Consider the following 12,196-nt stretch of genomic DNA (forward strand, 5'->3'; position numbering starts at 1 on the left):
TCTCCCCATGCACTTATTTTGTATTTCATCGATAAGCATTTAGTGCGTACACACTGTTGTGCCCCACTGTGCTGGTGCTGGGAGCACATGGGTGAATGAAACAAGGCCTGCCCTCGGTAAGCTGGCAGGCCACACCCCAGATGTCACAGCCAATGTCATAGAGGCGTAGTATTTGTACCAAACCATGACTATAAACACCTTTAATTTCTTGAAAGAAAGACCTTAAGAGTCATTCGAAGACAAGAACTCACCCCCACATAAAGGTGTGATTTCCTTCCCCCAATATTATTTACTTATTTATAAAAATACATAGTATGGTCACATGGTTCAAATACAAAAATGACAAAAATTTTCCTCCTAATTATTCCCTAACAGTTCCTCTATCTATCTATCTATCTATCTATCTATCTATCTATCTATCTATCTATCTATCTATGATTTGTATCTTTCCAGTATTTATTTATGTAAATATATTTCTTAGTTTTGCTCTTTATTAGTTAATAGGTAGTTTACTATAATTATGTTTTTTCGTGACAAAATGTTTTGGGGATGGCTCTATATCCTCATGTAGAAGGGTCTCCACTTTTTCTTACAGTTTCTTTTTTTTTTTTTTTAAGATTTACTTATTTATGCATACAAGAGCTGGGGTGTAGGCCAGAGGTGAGGGGTGGATGAGAGGATTCACTGGAGACAGTGGGGAGCAGAACACTGAAGTCTGCTGCACCGTGTGGGTAGCTCCCTGGTGGGGATCGAACTCGTGCTGCAGTGACTGCGGATAGCTTCATAGTGGTGACCCTTAGCCCCTTGCACCACCAGGAAGGCACTTTTTCTTACAGTTTCTAAGCGTGCTTTGCACTAAATCAGTCTCTATTGAGGGCTCTAGGTAGTCAGTCTCCAATTCTTTGCTACTGGATGGTTGTGCCACATGTGTCCTTTCAAAATGTACACCAGTACGTAGGGCTCAAGGGCTGTTATTTAGACAAATGTTGTCCTCCAAAAGTTGTCCTCCAGAAGTTGTCATTTTCATTCTCAACAGCAATGTCTGAAAGACCTATTTTCCCATCAGGCTGAGATTCTTAAAGAGAAAGGAAAGAGGCACTATCAGGAAGGCAGGGAGAAGGCCAAGCCCAGAGCAAAAGCCCAGAGTACACAATGAGGTTGACGATAGTGCAGGGTGGCTGAGGCAGGGTAGCTTCAGGCCATGGTGTTTTCTGTGTGTTTGGAACAGTAACCCTCATAGCCAATAAGTGGAATATTCTTTTCCTGTGGGAGCAAGGGGTTCCAGGAATCTGGAACCTCTGAGGAAAGCCTGAGAAAAGAGAGCTTTGCTGGTGTGTGTGTGTGTGTGTGTGTGTGTGTGTTGGGGTGGAGGGGGTGGCCAAGAGTGTTATATTGGAGCAAATACCCTAACATCCAGCAGAAAAAGAAAATGATTGTAAACTATAACATGCTGGTTTTCACTGGAATGAGGGAAGAGCTTACAGCTTTGAAGGTGTCTCACACTATTCTGGCAGATGAGAGGAATTGTGGAAATTCCTCAATGGAATTTCCAGAAGCATTATCCAATCATTCATGTAGCAAATGCCAAACACCGTGTTACCAACAGTTTTGTCGTGCTGGGGATTCAAGCGTGAACAGGACAAAGTCCTCACTCTCTGGAGGTTTAAAGGGGGAGAGAGCCAGTAAATAAGTAAACAAATAAATACTTCAGACAGTACGGAGGAGGATAGACACAGCAAGGAGGGAGCGAGAGAGGCGGTAACTGTGGGGCACACACCTGAGTCTTGAGAGATGGCCCGTGTGAACATCTGAGGAAAGTCCTGGTGAAGGGAGGGACAAGCAAATTTGAGGTCTAAGGGTGAAAGACTGGAGCCTGGGCTGGGGGGAGGCAGATACCCAGCTGAGGAGTCTCAGGTGGGCTTGGACCACAAGGGCATCGGAAGTCATGACAAGGAGTTTAGAGTTGTTTTTAAGAATAACAGGAAAAAGAAACTGGTCACAAAGACACATACAGCATGATTCTATTTAGGTGAAATGTCTAAAATAGACAAATCCATAGAAACAGAAAGATTCATCTCTAGAGTAGATTATCTCAGGACTGAGAGTGTTGGAAGGAAGTGGGCAGAGAATACTACTGGATATGGGATTTCTCTTTTGGGGGGGTGATAAAAATGTTCTAAAAGTGATTGTGGTAATTGTGACATGGGACCTTGTAAATAAAAATACAATGAATTGTACGCTGTGAATGAGTAAAATACATGGTATGTGACTCATATCTCAATAAAATAATGATAACAGGAAGCTGTTGAAGAGTACTGGAATCAGGGGAGTAACATTCTGTGGGAGACTGATCTGCTATTTCATTCACACAATAATTGCAAAAGGGCAATTATCGTATGGAGGCAGGAGCCAAGATGGGAGACTGGGGAGGCCCCTGAGTGGCCTGGGCAGGGGGATAGTGACTTGGCCTAGGCTGGGCACTTCATCCTGGAAGTTAATGAGGAGGTCAGACTAGGGTATATTTTGAAGCCGGAGTTTGGTTATGAATTGGATGTGAGGGGCAGGAGAGATGAATCCAGTCGTTTAATGGTGGTGGAGATGACTGGAGGAAGAATTGGGGTAGGGGAGCGACAGGGAATCAGAGCTCTGTTTTGAACAAGACAGACCTCTGAGATGTCTACCAGGCAGGGGAGAGGGTTAGAATCACCCCCACCATGTAGTCCTGTGAGGTGAGCTTTTTAGTCATCTCTGTACTGGGTCCAGCTGTGTGTCACTGAAGCACCCCTCAGCCTCACCTCCAGTTCCAGTCACTGCTGTGGTAACTGTTTTTGCAGAGGCCTGGGACACTGTCGCACAAATGCAGCCTGACAGTTCCTCTTCCACCTGCTTTTCACCTCCCGACCCTGGGCCGTGGGGGACTTCCATGGAACCCGCTTGCCACTGATACGTGAGGCACCCAGAAGTATAGAGGGCAACTTGACAAGTGCTAATGACTTGATGCCTTCCTTTCCTTCTATTGGGCTCTGAGAAAGCGTCTCAGAAGTTCCTTCAGGATCAGGTAACCGTCACCCAAAGAGGTGGTGGCTTGTTAACAAACCTTTGGCCAACTCCCCTTCTTTCCCTGCTTCCTCTTCTACTCCCTCACTCCTGCCCCCCATGTTCCCATGTTCCCAAATACTATTCTTACTTAAGCCTTTGTCTCAGACCCTGCTCATGGGCACTGTCAGGCTCATGCAAAATACCCTCTTCCTGTAGCACAGAGGATTATTTAATAACCATGTCACATAGCTCTTCAGGGGTAGAGGAAGGATTCACATCCAGACAGGGAGCTGCAAGCTGCTATTTCATTCTAATGCATCACCCCTGGCAGATTTCCACCCTAGATGACATTTAAAAGGACAGGCCTACAGGGATATAATATGGGGGAGACTAACTAGGAAAGAAGTAACCACTCCATGCTAACTTTTAGAGATCAAGATGAGGGGGAGCCCCTGCAGCAGTCTGAGAGAGCTGCCATGGAGGTGGGAGTAACCCAGACTAGCGCTGAATCCTGGACTCCAAGTGAGGACAGTGATTCAAGGAGGAGCGATTTCTCTACTGTGCAAATGCTGCTGAGAGGCTGAATAAGATGGCAGGAAACTGACCTCTGGATGTGCCAGCTAGCAGGTCACTGGTGACTTGGCACGCGCAGTTTTGATGGAGTGGCAGAGACAAAAGCTTGGTGGGATGAGCTAAGAGGAAATGGGGGTGAGGATGTGGGGAGGAAGGAAATGGAGCAGGAGCCCGAGAGAGATTATAGCACATTTATACGCTGAAGGGAATGACCTGGTAGAAAGGAGAGTTGGATGGTGCAGGAAGGAGAAGGATGATTTCAGGCAAAATCCTTGAGTAAATGAAAGGATTGGGGTCTCGTTTGTCCAAAATGTGAGAGCAGGCCGGCCATTGACAGAAAGGAAGGTGGTGGCTAGGGTCTGGGCGCAGGCCCCCTGGGAGAGCTGATGCAAGAAGACAGGTGTTTTTCATCTGCTCGTGTGCGCTTTCCCTGGGAGATAAGGTGTAAGTTCTTCAGCTAACAGCGGGGAACAAAGAGGAGGTATTGAAGGTTGAAGAACAGAAGAGAAGACGTGAAACACTCATCTGGAAAGTGGGGCAGTGAATTGAGAAGAGAAACACAGTAGGATTACAAGGCAAGCCGAGTGCCCACTTGAGGTTTGTGGTCAGAAATGTAAAGTGCGGCTAGTCAGCGGGGCTGTGAATTTTCCCCAGTGCTGTTCAGCTACTCGGTGCAGGTGCAGAGTAGGCAGGATGCTGGGGTTAAGCAAGGTCAAGGTGTGTCAGGAGACGCCAACGAAGGGATAGGGCCAACAGTTGGAGGGCTGGTGCAAAAGGGCGATTATTGTCACGGACGAGAGTAGAGCTGGAGAGGGAGGCTGGTGAGAATTGATAAAGGGAGAGTGAAAGGGGCAGTGAAAGGGATGAATTCAGTGGAATGGAGGTCCTGAGAGGACGGAGAATAGAGTAGAGGTAATAGAATAATGAGCTAAAAACACAGGAAGTGGAGGTCAGACTTCGGGGGGTTCAGAAGTGAGGAGCTGTGGGTTATGGCCATGGGAGTGGGGGCTGGCGGTGGATAGGAGTCTGGTGGAGCGTGACACGGTCAGGAACCAGGAGTGCCGGTGGGTGGTTTGCACTGTCTCCAGGGCAGCTCCCTCCCCTGCCACTACCCCTACACCTGTTTTTTTTTCACTTTCTTAGCCTATCTACCTGACTTTATGTTGTTTGTGAATTATCCTTGCTTTCCCAGGACATTTTCTCTTAGTTTACTCCTCTATCTTCAATTTTAGGACAGAACTCGGCACACAAGTGCTCAAAAATACTCACTGGATGTAAGAATGAATGAATGGTAAGATTTTGAAAAATAACAGATCGTTGGTAGAGAGGAAGACGGTGACCTAGGTGTTAGAATGTTCTGTGAGTGAGTGGTAATAGCACAGTGTGTGGTAAATGTCTACAACTAGAGGGGTGGCGGCTGTGTTGGTCTGAGGTTATGTCCTTCATAAGAGGTGGTGCTTTAGGGTGAGAAGGAAGGAGAAAAATATTCTAGAAATAGTTATAATGTATGAGGAGGAAAATTCACCACCTCCAGGCGTATTGATATTAGGGGTATAGGAGAAGAGAGAGGGCAGGAGGTGGCTGCAAGGAAATTGTGTTTTGGGGATGGGAGTTTTCCATTAGAACAAGAAGGTGAAGGATTGCTCAAAGAGATTGCTATATCCGGGGAGATTTCTTTTTTTTTTTTTTTTTTTTTTTTTTAAAGATTTATTTATCTATGCATACAAGAGCTGGGGCACAGGCCAGAGATGTGGGGGGTGAGAGGATTCACCAGAGACAGAGCGGGGAACAGAACAGGCAGACTGATGAAATACACTGCTGAGGGGAGCAGCGGGCGAGTCAGGAGAGGTCTGCTGCACCATGTAGGTTGCTCCCTGGTAGGCCAAGGATCGAATTTGTGCTGCAGAGGCTGCGGATTACTTCGTAGTGCGGTGCTTAACCCCTTACGCCACCAGGGAGGCCCCTTATCCGGGGAGATTGCAATGATAATAAACCAAGGGTTCCAGAGAGTCAAAGGATTTGGGAGATTGGATTACAATCTGTTTATGGGATTACAGAACTGTAAGGAGGTAAAAATCCGGAGCATAAGGATAACCAAGATTGTCTAGCTTTTGGTAGTGACCAGGGACATAGGGGTGTGATGAGTTTATCTGAGCACCTGAAAGACAGTCTGTCAAGGTAATAGGTTTCATCCCGGCCTCCTCCAGCCTGGGTGCTTGGGTGATATGTGGCAGGGATGCAGCCGTGCTAGGGTGGGGACACCAGCTATTCAGAGTTGGAGGCAAAGGCAGCTTTGGTACCAAAGGAAAGCTAAGTGGGCACTTGAGAGGCTAGACTATTGGCCCAACCTTTCCTACAGGCAGTTATGCAAGTGTCACTTTCCAGAGCTACATAAAGGAGAGATCAGGAAATCCCTCCAGCTCTGTAAAAGCTGGTCTCTCTCTCATCCTCCTCTTTACCTCCTGTCTCCTCAGCCTCCCCAACACTTAACCAAAGCTTTATTCTTCTAGGGGCCCTCACTTTGTATTACCTGCACTCCCACTGTCAGCATAGCTGGGAGACAGAGCCCAGGTCTGCCCCTTCCCTCCTGCCTGGACCCAAAATACTCCTAGCACTGTACCACTGTGCCACTGATACCAGGCACCCCAGGGGGCAGGCCTGCCCCCTTTGGCATTGAATGAACTTCAAACACAAGTGAGGAGAAGAGACTTGCCATAGTAGTGGGAAAGACTTTCAGGTACAAGCAACAGAGTCACAGATTGACTTGGAGAGGTTCCCCAGACCCCCTGGAAGGGAAAAAATCCAGCAGCTATGGCTGCTCTGGGATGGGCTTGCTACCCAGCAGCCCTGCGAGCCCGGGCAGCTAGGTTTTGGCCAGGGCTTTGATTTGAAGCTTTGGACTGGGATGCAGGGAAGCTGGATACTTTTTTTAAAATTTATTTATATTTATTTATGCATTCAAGAACTGGGGTATAGGCCAGAGGTGAGGGAGGTGAGAGGATTCACCAGAGACAGAGTGGGGAGCGGAACAGGCAGATCTACTGAAATACACTGCTGAGGGGAGCAGCAGGGGAGACAGGAGAGATCTGCTGCGCCATGTGGGTCACGTCCCTGGCTGGGGATTGAATTTGCACCCAAAGAGGCTGGCGCTGGCTTGATGGTGCTGAGACTTTGACCCCTGTGCCACCAGGGAAGCCCCAATGCTGCATTCTTATTCAGGTTCTACCAACAGCAAGTGTGGGACCCTCCAGGCCAAGATAATAATTCCCTTGCTTACCTCTCTGGTCAGAAAGGTGAGGCATTGAATGCCAACACTATGCACACACCATGAATCAAGTACTTAGTAATCCTAATAGCTCTGTTGTAAATTAGCCGCTACTATGATTCCCCATTAGGAATGAGGCGACAGAGGCACAGAACAACTAAGTAGCTTGCCTAAGTTCTCGCAGCCAGGATCTTAACCTCTAAAACACTCAACAGAGATTTGTTGTCATTTAAGCCCCTCAACAACCAGGTGAGGTTGTCACTTTACAAGTATGAGCTCTTAGTAGGTGGAATTATTTGCCCGGGGTCCCTGCGTTAACTGGTGATGTCAGAATCAGGATCGGAACCCAGACCTGATTACAAAGCTGATTCTTTTCCTGCTAGGCCATGTGGCACCCCCGGAATCAGCCTGGGGAAGGGTCTTCAGGCTACCCTGCCCAAGGCCCCAGCTGTGAAACAGAAGAAATCTCAGTCTTACTCTGAATAGGGCCTGCAGGGTTGAAGAGGCTGCTAGCGAGCCATCACTGACTGATAGTGTTTTGCTGAGACACATCTCCATCACTGCAAATCCAGGCAGCAACATTTATCCCTCTCGAAACTCATCCAGAAGAGGTGGATTTTCTGATGCACAGGAAGAGTTAACAGTCCACATGTTTCTTCTTTGATACAATGCCAGTTAAGTGGCTGTTTACATTCCAGTTTCTTTGGAGATTCTCCAGAGACTTAAGTCATTGTCAGTCAGTAAGGGTTCGCCTCACTGTTTCTCAGGATGGATAATTGACCACAGAAGGGTAGACTCCTTCAGTGAATCCTTTTTCTCATGTCTTTTATGTGGGGACAAAGACATGCCAGCATCTTCGGTTGCAGGTCAGGGGAAGGGCTGTCCAGGGCCCCAAAGCCTCCTGTCAATTGATAGTGTGTGCCAAGGATGGTGAGTGAGTCCACTGTGGCTGATGTAGTTGTGAAAAGCTCAGGAAAGGCCAGTTTGGGGGAAAAAGGACTTGGTGTTTTACCCTGGGCCTCGAAGGGAGTTAAGTTGGTACAGAAGTAGGGAGCGGACCCTTGCTGAGAAAACCGCATGAGTGAGGCCACATTGAGCAAGGAACATTGGTGGGAAACTCGATTAGACCATAACTCAGAGTTTCTGAGTGTTTTATTTCCAGAGACCTATTTACCACATGGTCATTGATATTTCCTGTTCTCCAGACTTGGGCTTGTCTTCGGCACAGAGCCACATTCTGCTCCACAGGCCTTGTGCCATAGTGAAGCTGCACCTGCCCAGGGGAAAACTTTCTCAAATTGCCGTTAAAGCACAGGATAGACTGACAAGGGCCTTGCTAGATGATCTGGTTCATCCCATCCATGGTGTGACTGCACCATGATTGAAAATTTGTCTGTCCATGTGATCCAACATGGGATCCTAGCCCTCTGTGACTATGGAGCACTAGAAATATGGCTAGTGTGACTGGGGTCTGGATTTTCCATTTTATTTCATTTTAATTAATTTAAATGTAAACAGCATGCGTGGCCAGTAGTTACTGTACTGGGCAGTGCAGGTGCACATTCCAAGCTGGCCATGGACCGTCGGCTCCATAGGAGGCTGACAGCCTGGTTTTGCTTCTAGGCTTCTCCCCAGCACCTATCCAGGGCTGGGACGTGATTGGCATTCCATTAATTAAAAGTTGCCGGATAAACAAATGAGCTAATTCTTTTTTTCCCCCACTACTCTATAATCTTCTTCTTCAAAAAAAAAAATATTTATTTATTTATGCATACAAGAGCTGGGGTGTAAGCCAGAGGTGCAAGGGGTGGGTGGGGGGCGGTGAGAGAATTCACCAGAGACAGAGTGGGAGCAGAATAGGTGGATCTATTGAAATACACTGCTGAGGGGAGCAGTGAGCAAGATAAGGATAAGTCTACTGGCCATGTGGGTCAGCTCCCTGGCAGGGGATACAACTTGTGCTGCAGATAGCTTCACAGTGCTGAGCCTTAACCCCTCGCGCCACCAGGGAGGCCCTACTCTATAATCTTCTTAAGTGCAGAGACTGTCTTTTTTGTGGGTGTGGTAAAAAACACATAACATAAAAATTTCCATCTTAACCATTTTTAAGTGAGCAGATCAGTAGTGCTAACCACATTAACACTGTTGTGCAACAAGAGATTGTGTCATTTTATACTCTCAGAACCCAGCACAGTGCCTGGCACATAACTTAGTAAATATTGGCTAAAGGATTGGAGAGTCCTGCCTCTGAGAAGGTCAGAACAGAAGTCCCAGTGCCATCTTCCCCTCCCCCACAGGTGCCCTGGGGCTTTCACTACAGCCTGGCGTAAAAGATCTAGCAAAATGGATTATAAATAGGATTCCACAGGACAATCTGTTGGGTAGGGAATAAAATAAACTTTGTTTCTTGAAATCTGGAAGTTTAGCAGCAGCCTCCTGCCAGCCTGCTCAGGTGTGTCTCTTCACCAACTTTCTCCCCTCGCAAAGCATCAGAGGCAGCTCTCCTCCCAAGGCTGCCTGCCTATGACAATGCAGGCCTCTCTTTCAACAAACCTGTCCCTTTCAGGGCCAGCTCCCGCGTGTCTGTGAGAGAGTCCGTTACCTCCCTCCCCTTTTTACAAAAAACATGCCCTTTTGAATATTAAAAATAAAATCTAGTCCACATAATACATTGGTTCACAGTAGCACATGTATATAATTCATAAAAATATAAATATTTGGGGGTGCTTCCTCTCAATTTTTGGGCAATTGCTTAGAAACTACTTCTCTAGGACCCTGAGATAGATTGATGTTTCTAATGCTTATGAAAAGGTCTCTTGGAACCTCCAGCCACTTTCTTTCCTCTGTATAGTAAATAAATAATAAACTCAATGAATAGTAATAATAAACAATAGGGGCCTCTCTGGTGGCACAAGGGGTTAAGCACCGCACTATGAAGCAATCTGCAGCCTCTGCAGCACGAGTTCGACCCCCGGCCAGCCACGGAACAACTCATATGGCAAAGCAGACCTCCCCTGTCTCACCCACTGCTCCCCTCAGCAGTGTATTTCAGTCAGTCTGCCTGTTCTGCTCCCCAATCTGTCTCTGGTGAGTTCTCTCACCCTCCACACCTCTGGCCTGTACTCCAGCTCTTGTATGCATAAATAAATTAATCTATAATAATAATAATATTAATAATAAACAGGTTGCAGGTCTGAGCCTGAGGAAGCCTACACTGGAAGGGGATTAGCTTTGCTAAGGATAATCGGAGGGCTGTGAAGACCTGGAACTCTGGCCACAGGCATCTCTGTATAATGCCACAATCAGATCTGTTTTGGAGCTCACTCCTAGCAGAGGAATAAAAATTAAAGTCTGGTCCTCAAGTAAATTTTCAATCTGAGTCACAAAATGGGGGTGTCATACACCAGGAGTGGTTGAAGAGGCTGGTGAAGCAAGATAATTTGAAAAGAATCCATTTTCTGATCTTCATTTTTTATGCTTTTCCTAAAGCCTAAGATAAGATATCCCCCCACACACTTGCGGGAGATGGGGTGCTACAGAGAAAGGTGTAAACTTTCTTACCATTCTGACCCCCACTGTGGGCACCACATCCTGCAGTGGACATGAGAACATAAGTGGGGTAACAAATCTTTTTGCAAGTCAAGTGATTTCCATTTCTTCACTTTCAACAGAACTGAAGTAGACACTCATCAAATTGTCAGCAGATCATTAAAACCGTTTTGATAAAAATGGAATTATGCGTATCACTTGGAAGACATTCAAAGAATTAAATGACGTTCCTGTAACAAAGCGCATTGGTTTCTATTATTTATTTGAACAATGCTTCTCAGTGTTTAAATGTATCAAAATAAAACATGGAGATAAACTAGAACCTTCAGTAGAGCAATAAACAATAGTCATTCCATATATACATGCATTAATTGAGAAGAAAGCCTCGTTTCCAATAAAAATTTACTTCTTATGTTGAATAGCTAGGTATTAAATAATACAATTATTTATGTTCTGATCGACTGCATATTAAGCATTGTAACAACTCAAATCGTAACAGAAATTAAAAAAAAAAAAACCACTAAAACAAACCCTCCCCAGCTGTCCTGGGCTCTGGACACTGGTCAGCCTGGCCTAGTGGGCTCAGCCAGCCCTAGGCTGCTCCTACTGCCTCCCAGCCCCCACTGTCCAGCCTCGGAGTAAATAAACCACCGGGCAGGGACCCAGACAATGGGCCTTGGCGAGGAGTTAATGGGCTGGGCCTCTTGTGTTAGTCGAGTGTGACGGGAGCTGGCAGGGGGCCTGGCCTGGCGCCAGCATCGATTACGACTAGACGGAGCCAGGGCAGACTTGGCACAGGAGGGCCCCACAGCTGGCAGATTCAGTCACCCTGGCCACGAGGGCATGAGGCCTCCCCTGTGCTCGCTGCCACCCGCTGGTCGGGCTCCCTGCTGCCTGCCTTCAGTGCCAGTGGGGGCCACATGCTGGGCCCCCAGACCCTGACCTTTGGTCCTCCCCAGGGGACTGTCCCTGTTTGGGCCTCTTCCTGTCCGAGGCATCAGGGACTGCTCTGTGGCCCCACAGACTGGGATGCAGTGGGGGATGGGGTAGTGGTAAGGCATGAAGTCCCAGGGAGGTTGCTAAGCTTGGCTGGTGTCTGTCAGCAGGAAGAGCAGGTGAAGCAGGCCTCATTCCTGGTCTCCTCATTTCCATTCTGTCCCTTGCAAACAAGTGGACCACTTGTCTCTGCTCCACTTCAAGAACCCCACCCTGAGGAGTGAGTGAGGCTGTAGCTGGGTAGACCCCTTGAGGCCTCTTCTATTCTTCTCTGTTAAGTAGCTGTTCATGTTGCAATTTACAAATGGGGCTTGGCCTAGGTGTAAAGGAAATTCTTTGCTTTTCAAAGTTTACTTCCAGCTCCCAGACTTTCCTTGGACACCCTCTCCTGGGCAATGAAGTATAGTATAACTCTTCATCACCACATGTATCTCCATTTCAGAAGACATAGCCTCACAGGCTTGCTGAGCAAAGGTTTTGCTGATTTATGACATATGGGAGACACATCACTTCACCAGGTAGGGTCTCCAAAATTTAGGGGCTAGTCAGTACATCTCTCCTCTGGGCAGTCCAGAAAACCCCACTGGAGAGAGAAAACACTGGCCACATAGCCAGAGTGACAGTCTGTTCTCCCAGAGGCCACATATGGAGAACAAAGTCAGGTCCTGATTGATCTTCAGAGCTACAGGAGGAGAGGTTCATCTCTATCTCCCCATCTCCTCACCCCATTCCCTAAAGGGAAGTTGAACTAGGGAGCCAGAAGGCATTGGAAAC

General features: G+C 47.2%; 1 long non-coding RNA gene across 1 annotated transcript; it reads left to right on the forward strand.

Annotated features, from left to right (window-relative positions):
- The first annotated feature begins 227 nt into the window (after positions 1-227).
- LOC119237903 (uncharacterized) lies at positions 228-10,661 on the forward strand. The gene is made up of 4 exons (XR_005123469.2): positions 228-263; positions 2,835-3,058; positions 4,845-4,903; positions 10,549-10,661. It is a non-coding gene; the product is annotated as an uncharacterized LOC119237903 (long non-coding RNA).
- The last annotated feature ends 1,535 nt before the right edge of the window (positions 10,662-12,196 follow it).

This window comes from Talpa occidentalis, unplaced genomic scaffold, assembly GCF_014898055.3.
Source record: "Talpa occidentalis isolate TD23 unplaced genomic scaffold, MPIMG_talOcc4v2.1 talOcc4.11, whole genome shotgun sequence".
In the NCBI taxonomy this organism is placed as follows: Eukaryota; Metazoa; Chordata; class Mammalia; order Eulipotyphla; family Talpidae; genus Talpa; species Talpa occidentalis.